This window comes from Cryptomeria japonica, chromosome 2 (assembly GCF_030272615.1).
Source record: "Cryptomeria japonica chromosome 2, Sugi_1.0, whole genome shotgun sequence".
NCBI lineage: Eukaryota > Viridiplantae > Streptophyta > Pinopsida > Cupressales > Cupressaceae > Cryptomeria > Cryptomeria japonica.
In genome coordinates this window covers 647,321,232-647,338,349 of record NC_081406.1, presented here as the reverse complement: position 1 = coordinate 647,338,349, position 17,118 = coordinate 647,321,232, and positions in this window count along the sequence as shown.

Sequence of the window (17,118 nt, the reverse complement as noted above, 5' to 3'; positions counted from 1 at the left end):
TCTCCTCTTGGAAGGGGAAATGGTTATCCTCTGCCGGAAAGGCCACCATGATTAAGTCGGTTCTCTCAGCAATGCCAATTTACCAACTCTCATGCATGGATCTACCCTCAACCAAGAGAAAGGAAATCACAAAACATATGAGGACATTTTTTTGGCAAGGCTCTGAAGACAAATTCAGACTACCATTGATAGCATGGGATAAGATATGCATGCCTAAAGATCTGGGGGGTTTGGGTATCAAAGACCTAAAAATCCAAAGCAAGGCTCTGGGAGCAAAGCTTGTCTGGAGAATGTATAATAACCCTAAATTCAAATGGGTGCAAATCCTTTATAACAAATACCTACATAACCAGGACCCCACAAGCATCTTTAGGACAGCCCACCCACATAAAGGCTCCAGAATTTCGAACTTTATGCTTGAATGTAGAGTATCATAACGAACAAGCTAACATGGAATGTTGGAAATGGGGCGGATGCCCTATTCTAGAGAGACTCCTGGGGGGCTCAAACTTCCATCAAAAAAATTCATAACTTCAACAAAATTATACCCATCCTTGAAGAGAAATGGGGAGTGAAAGTACAGACTATGTGGAAGAATTCTGCATTGGGGGCCTCAAACAATGGAGATGGAAATCAATGGATAATTTAAACCTTCCGGACTAGGAGAGATCCCTCTTAGCACGGATCCTAGCCTCAAGAAGCCCCAATTTAAATTCTGAAGAAGATAAACTGATATGGGCTGGATCCAAGAAGGGGAAGTATGAAACCAAGGAGGGATATAAACACTTGTTAATCAAGGAAAATAACCCGAGTTCCAACCTACCCCTAACACTTTGTTGGGATAAAAGGTGCATTCTGAAAGCTATCTTGTTTGCATGGTTGGCAATTCAAAATCGGCTCCTCAACAATGAAACCTTCAGAAAACTAGGATATGAAGGCCCCAACAGATGCCCATTATGTGAAATGGGAAGAAAACACTAATCATTTACTGATAACCTGCGATTATGCACACAATTGTTGGGGATGGTTGAAAAAATAGCTGAACTGGTAAACCCCTATTCCTAGCACTATCTCTGACCTACTCCATGCATGGCCCATTCGGAACATAGGGTGTATGTATGAGAATTTATGGATCATTGCCCCCTCCATTATGATCAGGGACATCTGGAAGGAAAGAAATAGGAGGATTTTCAAAGATAGTAAAATGCATTGGGCCCAACTAACCAATAAAATCGAAGCAACCATAGTTGAAATGGTAAACAACCAGACCTCTAACAATCAGAGGGATGTCAATATGTCATATTGGGATGAAAAAATGAGACTAAGGTGGAAGGGTCTAAAGATTCCACCCTTCATAGGAAAAGGTCCACCATCCAACAACATAACACGTGTTGAATGCATGTGGCTCCCCCCCAATGCTGGATGGATCAAGCTTAACTTTGATGGGGCTTCTAGGGGCAACCCCGGGGAAGCTGGACTTGGTTGCAACCTTCACAATTCAAATGGGGATGAAATGGCCTATATGGCCATTCCCTTGGGTAGATGCACAAACAATGAAGCAGAGATGAAAGCATTAGCTACAGGTATAAACCTATGCATTATACTAAATATAAAGAGGATTAACATTGAAGGGGACTCAACCATAATCATCAATGCCCTTAGAAAAGGGGCAATGCCTAATTGGAAGCTAAATGCTTCCCTTGCTAAGATATTGATGGACATCAAAACATTTGACAGGGTCATCTTTAATCACATCTATAGAGAGGGCAACAAAAGGGTCGACTCCCTAGCTAACATGGGGGTTGATGGTAAGACAGTGATCCATGTGGCACCTAGCATTTATCCTTAAACAATATTTCACATCGACATAAAACCTATAAAAACGGTAGTATTCACAACATATAGTAGCATTCACACAATTTATCCAAACACTTTATCCCATCATATACATAGAGATAGCCTGAGCTCAAAATTAGAGGCAAGGGATGAGAATTAAACATCTAACACAACCTTTTACACTCTCTGCTTCAGATCATTCAGAGTCATTCATATTAATACATTTACACACACTTAATAATTTGTATAGACTTAGGCATATATATACCAACTAGATACACATATATAAATATACATTCAGATATATAGATATATACATAGATATATAGATATATACATAGATATATATATACATATAGATATATATATGTATATATATACATATATATATGTATATATGTACATATCTATATGTATATATATATATGTATATATACATAGATATATGTATATATATACATATAGATATGTACATATATACATATATATATGCATATATATACATATACATATGTATATATATGTATATATATACATATATGTATATATCTATATGTATATATATATATATAAACATGTATATATATACATGTATATGTATATATATATGTATATATATATGTATATATATGCATATATATTATATACATATGTATATGTATATATATACATATATATATGTATATATATGCATATATACACATATGTATATGTATATATATGCATATATATATGTATATATATACATATATATATACATATATGCATATATATACATATATATATGTATATGTGTATACATCTATGTATATATGTATATGTGTATACATCTATGTATATGTGTATACATAGATGTATACACATATACATAGATATATATATACATATAGATATATATATATATATATATATACATAGATATATATACATTATAATATGTTTATATGTATTATATATATATAAATATCTCTCTCTCTCTCTCTCTCTCTATATATATATATATATATACATACATACATATATACATATACATAGATGTATATACACACACACATATATATATGTATGTATATATGTATGTATATATGTATATATGTATGTATATATGTATATATATATACATATATGTATATGTATATACATATATATATATATGTATATACATATATATATATATATGTATATACATATATATATATATGTATATACATATATATATATATGTATATACATATACATATATGTATATATATATATGTATATATGTATGTATATATGTATATATATACATATATGTATGTATATGTATACATATATGTATATATATATATATCTATATGTGTATATATATATATATATATATATATATATATATATATATATCTATATGTATACATATATGTATACATAAATGTGTACATATATATATATATGTATATATACATATATGTGTATATATATGTGTATATATATATATATAATACATATAAACATATTATAATGTAATTTATAATATTTATAAAAAAATTATATATATATTTATAATGTAATTTATATAATTTTACATATATACTGGATATATATAAACATAGATATTCATATATATAAATATACAATTTAGATTCATATACACAAATATATTTATATATTTATAATTATTCACAGGATATTTTAAACATATATATTCAAATATATTAATATACAATTTATAATCATATATAAATATTTATATAAGTTATCACATATTTATATACACTCTGCTTATTACCCTCTTATTAAATGATAAAACATTTAGCCTTCCTAAGAATATGATAATCATTAGCTCTTAGGATGGGGACACTCATATCCAAATATATACAACTGTATAAAAAATCAAACTCTTAATTAAAAGCACCTGATCATCATTATAAAGCTGATCTCAGAGAGATATGGGCCATTATGGCTGGTTAGTGTCCCAATGAGAAGGGCATTAGCTGGCTGTCTGGATCGGTAACCTGAGAGATCATTTGCCAAAATTAAGTATGGTAACTCAAAATGATACTCCCACAGGCGGATCATCATTTGAAGATTTGCCATTTATATTAAATCAATTAGAAATGCCCGAGGAGGATGTATGGTATGCATGAATTAAGAAAGGATGTGACAGCTCAGTCATTAACATAATTACCCTACACGGCTATTAAACCAAGCCTTCATGTTAAAATTCAAAAGCTTTCAAACCAATCTAGATTGGTATAACTCTATGATATCAATACCTCCTGGATTGAAGTAAAACCAGAGATGGACACCCCAATCAAACTGAGTAGTTCAAAGAGGCAGATGGCCTTTGATGGAGCTATTACTAGGGATCGCCTCAAATGCATTATTCGCTTTCCTCATATCTTAGTAATAGATGTTGTAGAAACTATCCTCGACCCTGACTATCTCACAAATAGTGACCGAACTAGGGCCAACTCTGATGTGGCGGCCATGTTCTTGGCTATTACGCTGACCTCCACCAAGAAAAGAGATGACACAGGCGCTCTCTGCAAGGAGGTCTTTATTGTCTCGATCTTAGGCAATTTGGAGAGGGTTCTTGTCAAGATTGACAATGACTGGACAATTCCAAGGCCAAGAGACTATGATGTCTTCATAAGAAACAATAGGCCGGTACCTAGATACCCCATTATCACTATGGATGAAGCAGCCTTTACCAGGGAGAGGAGTGATGCAATTAACAGGAATGTTAATTTTTTGTTGCATCTATTTCATATGAGAAACCCACCAAAGCCCACTTGGTTTAAGGATTTCCTAGAGGAAGAAGGCTTGGAATTGGATGAGGGTGAAGTTGCGACCCCTTCTTCAAGCTCGGAATAAGGAGGTTGCGGTTCTTGGTTAGATAATGTGACAATTTTGTCCCTTCCTTGTCACCATATATTTGACATAGACTGTTTGTTTAGCTTATTACTATATCAAGTAAAACAATGTTAACTTTTGATCAAATACAGACTTCGGAGGAGATAATAATCTCGCCAATTCTTAAAGATAAACATAGTCAGTTTAAATGATATTAAATAGCATGCATTAACTGTTAATTTTATGGCTCACTTAGATAAACATCATAGGATTAGCCTGAAATTGTCATTTTCAGTTACTATTGATTGTTTCAGTTCATATAGGTCTACATATGTTGAAAATTGGCCAATATATTCGTACTTTGTTTTGATATTCATAAATATGAATATATACTCATATATATGATTATAAGCAATAATATTTACTCATATATAGGTATATATTCACATTGGTGGATACATAATCAGGGAGGGATCTGTTAAGGAAATAAAGGCCCTCAATTTCTGCATGTGTTGGCCTATATGAACTATGAAAATCATTTGTAACTTTTAAGTGCCTGACCATATACTCATTTGATACTTGTTGTTGAGCTTTCTACAAATGAAAGGTTATCTGAGGTTCCACAGACTGCGGGTAATATGTGGCTTGCATGCAAAATATTCTGGGTAAGAAGGTAGGTTAAATTCTGCCATAAAACTCATCTACCTCTATTACCCTCTCTGGGTATAATTTACATGGATGAGTGTGTCAGCTGGACTCAGGCTTGACAGAATCCCATTTACCCCCTTTTGTTATTGTATTCTGGATATCATCCATTATCAGGGATAGCATCCGGGTACATAAGCAAAAGTGGTAAACAGGTGATTCATAACTCTGGATGATCATTTTTCAAAAAAGGAAATTCTCTAGAAACTCTGTTTATGAATATGTCATATCGACTACTTTATAATTTTAGATAAATGAGGTTAAGAATTTAGAAACATCAGAGAAGGATGTCAAATCGCGCTGTTTATAATTTTCTGTTTACATTTCTTCGTTTAAGTTTTGGGATGACAGGTCCAATTGGATAATTGGTTGAGGAATTATCCTAGCATGGAAGATAAAATTCCTATCTAAAATAGAATACTAAATGTTACTAACAATCTAAGCAAGTGATTTGAATAATAACCATGCAGGAGGAGCAGGGCCATCTTTAACAAATGATAGGATGAAAGCTGCTAAATAAACTATATGCAATCAATGCTCAAACTCAAAGACAAAGCACAAGGAGAACAATGATAATTGAAAAACAGTAATAAGGGCTTGTAAGGGAAAGAAAATATCTTCCCACCTGCTCACCCTAGCCCGGGGTGCTATTGTATTATTCAAAATTTGTGCTTATTTGTAAATAGATGTAGAGATTATTTGGACTACAGTCTCGAGCAAGGCCAAAGGTTTTCTCGCCTCCACTCTTTCCTATCGACGGCCACATGAGTGGAGTGATGTAAAATTTAATAATAATTAATTTAAAAAATTTGGCTTCGGCCTCTTACCCATCAAAAAATAATAATAATACTTATTTAATTACATTAAAATAATTTATTTATTTTTTATTACAAACACTTAATTAAATAAAATTATGAAATATTTCTATTCTTTATAAAATTGTGAAATATTTTGTATTCTTTATGGAATTATGAAATACTAACCCTAACTCAATTAACAAGATATTAATTTAATTTTTTAATTATTTAACTGTTGAAGTTTATTATTTTCAAAGTTTTTTATTCAAACATGTTATAAATCATATTATAAAAGTATCCAATTATATTATATTACTTTAAAAAAATAAAATAAAATTGTCTCATTTAACTCAATTTTGAATTTAGATTAAAGTTAACTAATTTGGTTGAATTTGATTAATCTAATTAAATTTTATTAAATTAACTAAACTTAGTTACATTATACTTAATTGTTTAAAATACATGAAAACCAGTAAAAAAATTAAATTATACTTTATTAAACAAATAAAATAAAAGTTTATTTCAAAATTAATTAAATAAATAGAACTAAAATATAACTTATTAAACAAATTTAATTTAATTTAATTTTTAAAAAATTAATTATATTTATTTAAATAAATTTTATAAAGCTTTATTTATTTATTCAAATCAAACTTGATTAATAATCAATAATAATACTTATTTAATTACATTAAAATAATTTATTTACTTTTTATTACAAGCACTTAATTAAATAAAATTATGAAATATTTCTATTCTTTATAAAATTATGAAATATTTTGTATTCTTTATGAAATTATGAAATACTAACCCTAACTCAATTAATAAGATATTAATTTTATTTTTTTATTTTTTTAATTATTTAACAGTTGAAGTTTGTTATTTTCAAAGTTTTTTATTCAAACACGTTATAAATCATATTATTAAAGAATATTATAAAAGTATCCAATTATATTATATTACTTTAAAAAAATGAAATGAAATTGTCTCATTTAACTCAATTATGAATTTAGATTAAAGTTAACTATTTTTTTTAATTAGTTTTCATGTATTTATTAATGAAAGTAAAGTTTATTTCAAAATATCAATTCATTAATTAAATAAATAGAACTAAAAAATAACTTATTAAACAAATTTAATTTAATTTAATTTAAAAAAAATTAATTACATTTATTTAAATAAATTTAATAAAGCTTTAGTTATTTATTTAAATTAAACTTGATTAATAATCAATAATAATACTTATTTAATTACATTAAAATAATTTATTTATTTTTTATTACAAACACTTAATTAAATTAAATGAATTCGAGTTCATTAGATTGGAATAAAAAAAATTTAAAAAAATTAATTAATTACATTCAATTAAATTAACTATACTAAATTAAATGTATTTTATTAAATAAATGAAATTAAACTTTATTAAAGAAATGAAATTTAAAATAATTGAATAAATTAAACTAAACAAATTAAACTTTATTAAATCAATTCAATTCAACTTAATTAAATAACTCAAGTTTAATGTGATTAAATATTTTAATTTCTAACATGTTAATGGGTCCTTGTGGGTTAATCCCCCTTTAGAAAAAGAGGAGGTTACATGGGAACCGCCGAGCAAGGAATGGATAAAAATAAACTTTGATGGAGCATCTAGGGGAAACCCGGGAGCCTCAGGAGTGGGAGTAGTTGCGAGAAATGATAAAGGGGTCATCCTTTTCAAAGGAGCACGACGACTGCAGGGTGGAACAAATAATGAAGCAGAGGTACAGGCCGCACTTATGGCAACCGAATTGGCTATAAACATGAAAATCCCAAGGCTGCACCTAGAAGGAGATTCCCAAGTGGTCATCAACGCAATTGCTAAGGGCAATACCCCATCATGGAAATTATCTCGTTGGGTGGAGATCATTAGAGAGAAACTCAACCTCTTTGAGGAGTTTCGGGTCTCCCACGTCAGGCGAGGTGCCAATGCAGTGGCAGACCTACTCTCCAACATCAGATGTGACATGACCAGCCAAATGGCCAAGTGGTGGAAGGGAGATGGCAGAGTGTGGAAGTGGATTTAATGCATTCCTAGAAGCATGAAACAATCTACATGCACACAAGGAAGCCCGTAATGAGGAGTACGCCCTCTCAAATACACTGCAATTAATGAGGCAGTTGCCAAGTGCAGAGTACCTGTTAGAGATGATGGTGGAGTGCAACAAATCTGCTAGGAAATATCATTCTTTTTATATCATTGATTATGCATTTATGACCCGTTGCAAATGATGGCGGAGGAATGCATTAATTTGGTTTAGGAGTGGAGTATTATCAAACAATTTGATTGATAAATGTTTTCCATGCCATCTGCATTGTAGAGTTTTGAGATAACAGTTTGTGTAGGTTCAATGGAGGCAAATTTTACTCTGAGAACCAAGAAGAAATTGGTTCCTTTTCTGGGGACGATGTCAGATAAAAGAATGCAGGGACTCTTTGGAGTGCGGCGTGCCTAATGTTGGGGGAGGATTTGTCGCACATTCACTTCAGTTATAGGACGAATATGGAGGTGTACTCCTTGATTATGGCCTGGGCATGCGAATTCAAACCAGAGATAGAGAAAATTAATTGACGAAGTTGATTGACGGGGACTATCTGATAAACCTTGACTCCATTTTGTAGTGGGTTGTCCCTCAGATAGGAATCGGCATTCGGGAGGGAGATGTTGAGGAGGAGATATTGCCTTTTGTCCGAGGGCCAGAAAACCAAATTAAGGAGCAATGTTGTGAGCGAACTCGCATCGGCTGGGAAGCCATGAAGCTCTGCGTCAAGCTAATCAGAACAGATGAAGTTTTGAAGGCCCTCAAGGTGGTGGCACGTATGGAGGTTGGGAGAGAGTTGCATGAACATTTTGAGGAAGGGCGGGTGGTCCAACTATTAGCCAGTCTAGAAGGTGACCCTGACTTTGGGAGTTTGGATTGCATCCCAAAAATGAAGAGCGAAGCAGCAAAGGGAAAGGCACTGACAGATATCACGGATGAGGAGGAGGAGCAGAAGAACTAGAGCGGGAGCGACTAAGTGGCCACGGGTCTATAAATTTTGTTTTGTTGTTACTTCTATTTATGGTTTTTAAAAAAACTATAATTTTATGGATGACTGTAATATTTTAGTGCAGAGATGCACAGTACTGGTTTCTTATTCCTTAATTTTAACTTTGAATGTTCTCCATAGTAGGTCAGGACTATTAGTTTTTTGGGCCGATGTTTAAATCTTGTATGGCCTCAAATGATTGTATATCTTTTTTGAATCAATATACTACAAAATTACCAATAAAAAAAAATAATATATATTTTAATTTATTTTTAGTATAACCTTAATATTAAATTCAATTCAATAAATGAATTTATTAATAATTATTAGTTTAAATAATATTAAATTTAATTATCGATGGCATGCATGCGAGATTCTATGGGCGGGTGAGCTAGGGCTTCGATGCCCTAGCTCGAGGGAGGTGGAGCTGCAGGTGGGTCGTCGGGGGGAGGTAGGTGCAGGCGTTGCGGGGATGTGGTGTTGCAGACGGGGAAGGGAAGGGTTCGGCAGAGGGAGTGGTGGGTGTTTCGGGGGGCTGCAGGTGGAGTGTTGTCTATGTGCGGCTGGGCGTTGGGGTTGCTGTGGGCCGAGGGTTTTTAAGGGGTTCGAGGTTTCGGCAGGCTCTCCCTCTTGATGGGCTTTGGGGGGGTAGGGTTGCAGGTTCGATGATTTCTCGAGAGGCCCTTCGGGGTGGGGGCCATTTTCTCTACCTTGTTTATTTTTTCGGAGCGCCGATGAGGAGTATTGGTGGGGAGGACTCGCAAGTACCTCCAGCCATGGATTTTCGCACTACAGTGGGCTCAAAACCCCCATTCCAGAGTATGAAGACTTTTAACAATAACCTTTTCTCATCTGAATCAGGATCAGGGATTGTTGGTGGTTCTCGCATTATGAAGATCAATGGTTGCTTGGAGAGGTGCAGTGAGAGACCAAAGCTATTTATTCCTCCTGAACTGATTGCTGAAGACGTTGAGTACTTTTCAAAACATTTGCTTTATTGCAAGTTTTTGGGAATGAGGGTTTCTTTGCAGTTTCTGGATAGCTGGGCGCAGAGGACTTGGGCTCCGGAAGGGGAAATGGAGATTATGATGCTGGCAAACAACTATTTCATGGTTACTTTCAACTGCATGGAGGATTGCAATAGGGTATTTTAGGGAGGTCCATATTTTCACAATCAGGTGGGGCTATTCATCAAGCCTTGGCATGCAGGGTTTAACCCTTCGGAGGAGCTCCCAAACAAGGTTCCAGTGTGGGTCTGTTTGCCATGTTTTCCTGTGGAATGCTGTTGGGAGGATGTGCTACGGTTGCTGGCTGCACTGCTTGGGAAGCCAATGGGATCCTCAATGCAAACCCTAGGAAGAAAGGTAATGACTTTTGTGCGTATCTGTGTTGAAATTGATCTTAGTAAACCTCTGCCAGATGCTATAGATATGAGTGTGGGCTCTTATTCATGGGTCCAACAACTAGATTACGAGACTTTACCTTTTTGTTGTTGTCTATGTCATGAGTATGGTCATTTACAGCGGAAGTGCCCTAGATATAAATCGGTGGTATGCCAACCTCAATAGCCAACCTAGAGTCAAGATAGGGCGGATAAAGGAAAAGTTACTATGTCGGTCGAGGTAGAGGGTGCTGATGGTTTTATCTTAGTTAAGACAAGGAACAGGAATCGAGGACAAAAGAGGTCCTTACAGGAGAGACAGGAGGAAGATACCTTTAACAGATTTGAGCCCTTGGATGACCTTAGCCATCAAGAAGTGAACCCAGGGTTAACTCCTTTGGAACAAGGTGCTTCAGGGGGGGGGTCTAGAAAGAGGTATTGAGGATTTTGCTCAGGCCCTGCAAGTGATTGGAAGCCAGCAAATGGAGATGGACCAGACAGTAGGGGTCCAGCTAGGAATCACTTTGAGTTCGAAGGTAAATTTGGTTGGGGGGGAGGGCTCGCTAATAGCCCTGAAATTGGAACCGGCTGGGGTTAAAAGCAATAAGTCTTCCGTTCACTCAGGTCTGCATTAGAAAGATATTAAGAAAAGTGCTACGGAGAAGAACTCAAAGGTTGGCAGAAAGAAGGATTTGGATAAAATCAAACTGATGGGAGAAAATTTGGTTGTTAGGGTCAGTAAAGACTTTGGATTCTCACTTTTCCAATCCTCCTAAATGATTGTGCTTTCATGGAATGTAAGGGTCTTGAATAGTGGCCCTAGACAAAAAGGTGTTCGGGATTTGATCAGGAATCAGTCACCTGATGTCCCGCTCTTGCAAGAAACTAAACTCTTGGTGGAGAGTATGATGGGCCTGGTGCCGAAGCTCTGGGGCGAGGCGAATGTCAGTGTATTGGGGCTGCTGGCTCCTCTGGAGGGGTGGCCTGTCTTTGGAACCCTTCAAGGATTCGCCCTGTCTGGTGGATGGCTTCCAGATCTTTTCTATCTGGGGTCGCCTCCAGTTTGGAGACCGAAGATCTTATTTTGTTTACTAATATATATGCTCCCACCGATTTCCAGGGCAAACAGAACTTATGGTCTCATATTTCATGTATGCAAAGGCTGGTCCCTTTCCATCCTTGGATTATGGTGGGAGATTTCAATGCTATCCTGGAGTTGAGTGAGAAGAAGGGGGGTTTCATGCGGTTGGAGCCCTCTTCTCTCCTTTTTCAGGATAGTATTGCATCATTGCATCTTGTTGACATTAAGCCTGGTAATGGTCTGTTCAATTGGAACAATAGGAGAGTGGGGGAGGGTTGGATTGCAAAGAGGTTGGACCGATTTTTGGTTTCCAATTTTTGGGTTGGTGGGGGGTGGTCCACAAGTTTTGAGATTCTTGACTGGAGAGGGTCAAACCATTGGCCTATCAAGTTGGTTTCTTCTTATGCCCGGGTTGCTCTCTCTCCTTCTTTCAAATTCCAACTTATGTGGCTTTGGGATCCTACTTTGCCAGCTCTTGTTGAGCAGTGGTGGAGGAAGGGGAGGTCAGCCTTTGGTACTGCTATATACACTTTCGCCAAGTAGCTGCAATTTGCTAAGTTCTAGCTTAAACAATGAAATTAACAGGGTTTCGAGAACATTTTTCATGCTAAGAAAGCAACCCAAACAGAGTTAATGGCATCACCAGTGAAATCAGAGAGCATGGTTTGTCTGAAGCATTTCTTAGGGAGGAGGAGAGGGTTGTCAGGGCCTTAGAGGAATGGGAGCTCAGGGAAGAAATTTATTGGAAATAGAGAGCCCGTATTGATTGGCTTCAAGCGGGCGATAAGAACACAACTTTCTTTTTCAACTTTGTGAAAGTAAGACGTCATGGAAACTCCATTTCTGCTTTGGTCAATAATAGAGGTGAGGTGTTATTATCATTGCAGGAGATATCTAGGGAGGCTTTACAGTATTTTTTATCCCTCTTCAATGAGGAGTCTCAGGGGGAAGCGGTGGAGGAGAACCGGGTTCTTGCTTGCATTCCTCCTCTTGTTACCAGGGAGATGAATGAGTAGCTTATGGCCCCTATTTTGCTGGAAGAACTTGAGAGGATTGTTTTTCAGTTGAGGAAAGGAAAATCCCTTGGCCCAGATGGGTTCCTAGTTGAATTCTTTCAAGAGTTCTGGGATATCATCAATTTGGACTTACTAGCAGTAGTCCAAGAATCCCAAAGGAATAAATAGATGTTGAGGGCCTTGAATGCAACCTTCATTGTGCTTATCCCTAAGTGTGAGGGGGCTGACAGGTTAGGCCAGTTCCGCCCTATATCTCTTTGCAATGTTATTTATAAGATCATCTCGAAGCTGATTGCAGAGAGGCTGAAGAAGTGTCTGGGGGTGTTATATCTGAGGAACGGAGAGGGTTTATGGAGGGGCATCAAATTTTGGATGGTGTGGTCATTTCTACAGAGACCATTCACTCTATGGCTACCTCCAAGGACAAAGCTATGTTTATCAAGTTGGACATGGCTAAGGCTTATGATAGAGTTCCTTGGTCTTTCCTCTAGAAGATCCTTAGGTCTTTTGGCTTTGCTGAGGAATGGGTTCAATGGGTTATGAGTGGAGTTACGTCCACTTCTTTCTTAGTTCTAATCCATGGGGATCATACCAAACTGTTTGGTGCATCTAGAGGCCTTTGACAGGGGGACCCCCTCTCCCCTTACTTATTCATTCTCCTGGATGAGGGCCTGGGAAGGATGATCAAACATAATGTGGGTCAGGGTAGTATTCAAGGGTGGAATTGGGGTAATGACTTGCAGCCACAGTCTCATTTGCAATTTGTTGATGACACGGCCTTGATGGGACTGGCTCGGATCAGAGAAGCTACAAATCTGCGTAAGGTTCTGGATGTTTATCTAGCGGCCTCATGCCAGTTGATAAATGAAGATAAATCTTCTATCATTTTCTTCAACACCCCTGAAGCTATTCAAAGGAGGATTGCTCTTATCTTGAGATTCCAAGTTGGCTCCTTGCCCTTGACTTATTTGGGTATTCCTATCTCTCCTGGTAACCCTCCGCGGGAGTCATGGCAGGGTATCTTGGATAAATTTTGCTTGAAGGTTGAACATTGGACTCATAGATGGTTGTCATTTGCTGGGAGGATTCAACTGATTCAATCAGTGGTTCAGGCTCTTCCAACCTATAGATGTATGCTTCAAGTGGCTCCCAAGTGGTTCTTGAAGGGCTTGGATTCTTTGGCAAGGCAATTCTTATGGGCAGGCAATCTTTCCTCATCCAAATGGAGTCTGATCAATTGGGAACTGGTGTGTAGCCCGAAGCAATCGGGGGGGGGGGGGGGGGGGGGGGGGGGGGGCTTGGTTTAAGGTAGGCTATTCTATTCAGGGAGGCTCTGGCAGCAAAATTGTACTGGAGGTGGTGTGTTGAGCAGGATCGTGGCTAGGCTAAGATTTTGGCCTTCAAATATATGCAAAGGATACCAGCTTAGGAGGTTCTAAGCTATCCACTAGAGGGTAAAGGCTCTACGATTTGGTATACTCTCAAGAAGGGGGCTTCTCTCATCAAGAAGGACTCTTTTGGATCTGTAGGAGGGGGAAGAGGTCCTTTTCTGGAACGACTCTTGGGACGGGTACCCCCCCATTCTTGATCAGTTTCCTAATCTTGGGAACCTTAGCCAGAGGTTTTTGGAGGTTGGGTGATCAAGGGTGAGTGACTTCAAGATGGTTTACAGGTGTGGGCGGCTGGAGATGGAGCGGTGGAAGGATCTTAATGAGTGGCCAGTTGCTAGGATGGAGGAGGACTGTGCTGAGTTACAAGGCATTCTGGCGAGTAGACACTGTAGTGGCATCAAGGGTAGGGATGGACTGGCCTAGTCTCTGAATCCTAAGGGAGTCTTTACTGTAGCTAGTGGTTACAGGGAATTGTTGAACCGAAGATTGGAGGGAAGAGAGGTGCAATGGTGGAAATAGGTTTGGAACAATTCTTCTTGGCCGAAGTGCAACTGCTTCGCTTGGACTCTGGCATGGAATAGATGCCTTACCTGGGATAATATTCGCAAGCGTGGTTTCTCGGGGCCTTTGATTTGTGCTTTGTGTGGCAATGGGGAGGAAGACTCCTCACATCTGTTCTTCAGATGCCCCTTTTCTATGCTTATTTGGCATTACTGGTGGGGGTGTGGAAGTGTCCTTGTGTTCACGCAGATTCTTTGGTGGAGTTTTGGAGCAGTTTGGGCAGACCTCCTATCTTGTCCCCCTTCCTCCAGATGGTCTAGTATACTGGGCCCATCTTCATTCTCTGGCAGATCTGGCTTGAGAGGAATAGAAGGATTTTTCGTGAGGCCAGACTGTTAGTGCAACAAGTGTGGAATAGAATCATGGTTGTGATTCGGGAGACTGTGGAAGCTAAATGTGAGGTGAATTTTCCTTTGGATAGAGTTGAGGTGGATATCGTGAGTACGTTTGGCTGGTAGGAGTTGTCTCCCACCTCTGCTTGTGTCAGAAGAGGTAGGTGTGCTATGAAGAAGGTCCAAAGGATGGGAAGGTGGAGGCCCCCCAGGATGAGATTATCAAGATTAACATTGATGGCTCCTCCAGGGGTAACCCAGGCCCGACAGGGGTTGGAGGTGTTGGTAGGAATTGTTTGGGGGAGGTGGCATTCTTCTTTTTGGTGCATAAAGGGAGGCAATCTAATAATTTTATGGAGGGACTTGCTATTCTCTATGCACTGGAGCGGACTTGGGAGTTGGGTAGAAGGAAGGTTACCTATGAATCGATTCACAAATTATTGTGAATTTGTTGACTGAGAAGAAGGTAAGTGGGATTCATTGGCAGCTGGCAGGGATAGTTCATCATATTCTTCAAATTAGTTCTTTAATGGAGCAGGTGTCCTTCATCAACAATCCTCATGAATGGAATAGAGTAGCTGATTGTTTGGCTAAGTGGGCTTCAGAACATGACAGTGACTAGAAAATTGAAGGTTGGGAGCCTCTCTCCCCAGATTACTATGAGATCTTGCAGAAGATTTTTGCTGAGAATATGGATAGTAATGATGTTGGCTGAGCTTGGTCGGAGCCTAAGGTTCTCTTATTGGAGCCTCGGTGCTTGGGACCTCATTGTAATTTTTGTGTCTATGTTTCAATAAAGTTTTTACCCCTTTTTATTCAAAAAAAAAAAATTAATTTAATTTAGTTCGTGGCTCTGGCTCTGGTGGTGGGAGGTTCAAAGGAGGAGCTGTTGTGGGTGGCGTCCCTAGTACTGAGACCAAAATGGTCGGGTGGCCTGACGGAGGTGGTGGCATGAGCGAAGATTGGAATGGGGCTGAGAATGGAGCAAGGGTCGTGGAGGCGCTTAGGCGGGGGGAATGAAGCAGTGCAACCTCTGGTGGTGTGGTTGGCTTCTCGCTCGATGGAATCCCAAATGGAGGATGCAAGGAATGGGTGGTGGGAGATTGTGGACATTGTGCAGAAGTGGGGACCGGTGGAGAGAGCGAAATTGTGTGGCAAGTAGACCCCGATGAAGTTGCAGGCTCCGATTGGGGAAGATGGGCGACCGCTGGTGCGTCACCAAATCCCGCGGAAGAGTGCGAAGGTGGTGGATCGCAGTATGCTACAAAGCAGACAACTGGGAACCATGACAAGTGTCGGGTTGGAACTGCCCGAGGCAGGACCCAGTCAGGCCATTCCCAACTTCTCCAGGGAGGAAGCCCTTGGCTAGTTTCAGTAGGTTGGTCTCTTGTAGGCCGTCGGGTTTTTTGGGTTGGGATTCCTTGTTGTAAGGAATGTATCCGGCATGGTAGGCTTTGTTGGTGTAGGTTCTATCTCAGGTTCTTTTTGATATTGTAGGGGCGAGACCCCATTTTGTGGAATGCTGCTGAGCAGCTGAAGGCATGTATACTTTCCTTTCAAGCAATATAAAACTTAAACCTGTTATTGATTAAAAAAAAATATTTAATTTAATTTAATTAAATAAAAATAAATTAAATTAAACTTAAATAATATATTTATCTAAAATAACAAAAACTTTAAAAAATTCAAAGGACCTAAATTTTTTATTTACATGAAACTTAATTACTTAAATTAAATTAAACTTAATTACTTAAATTAAATTAAACTTAATTACTTAATTTAAATTAAACTTAATTATTTAAAATCAAATAAACCTAATTATTTGAATGAATTAAAACTTTATTAAATAATTTAATTTAAACATAATTAATTTAGTTAAATTAAACTTTATGAAATAAATTCAATTAAACTTAATTAAATAACTTAAGTTTTATGTAATTAAATATTTTAATTTGATTTATTTGTTTAAATTTAGTTAACTTAAACTTTATGAAATAAATTCAATTAAACTTAATTAAATAACTTAAGTTTTATGTCAAATAACCTATTAATGGGTCTTCGGGGGTTGATCCAACTCTTTTTTCAGAGAAGATTAAATGGGAACCACCTAGCAA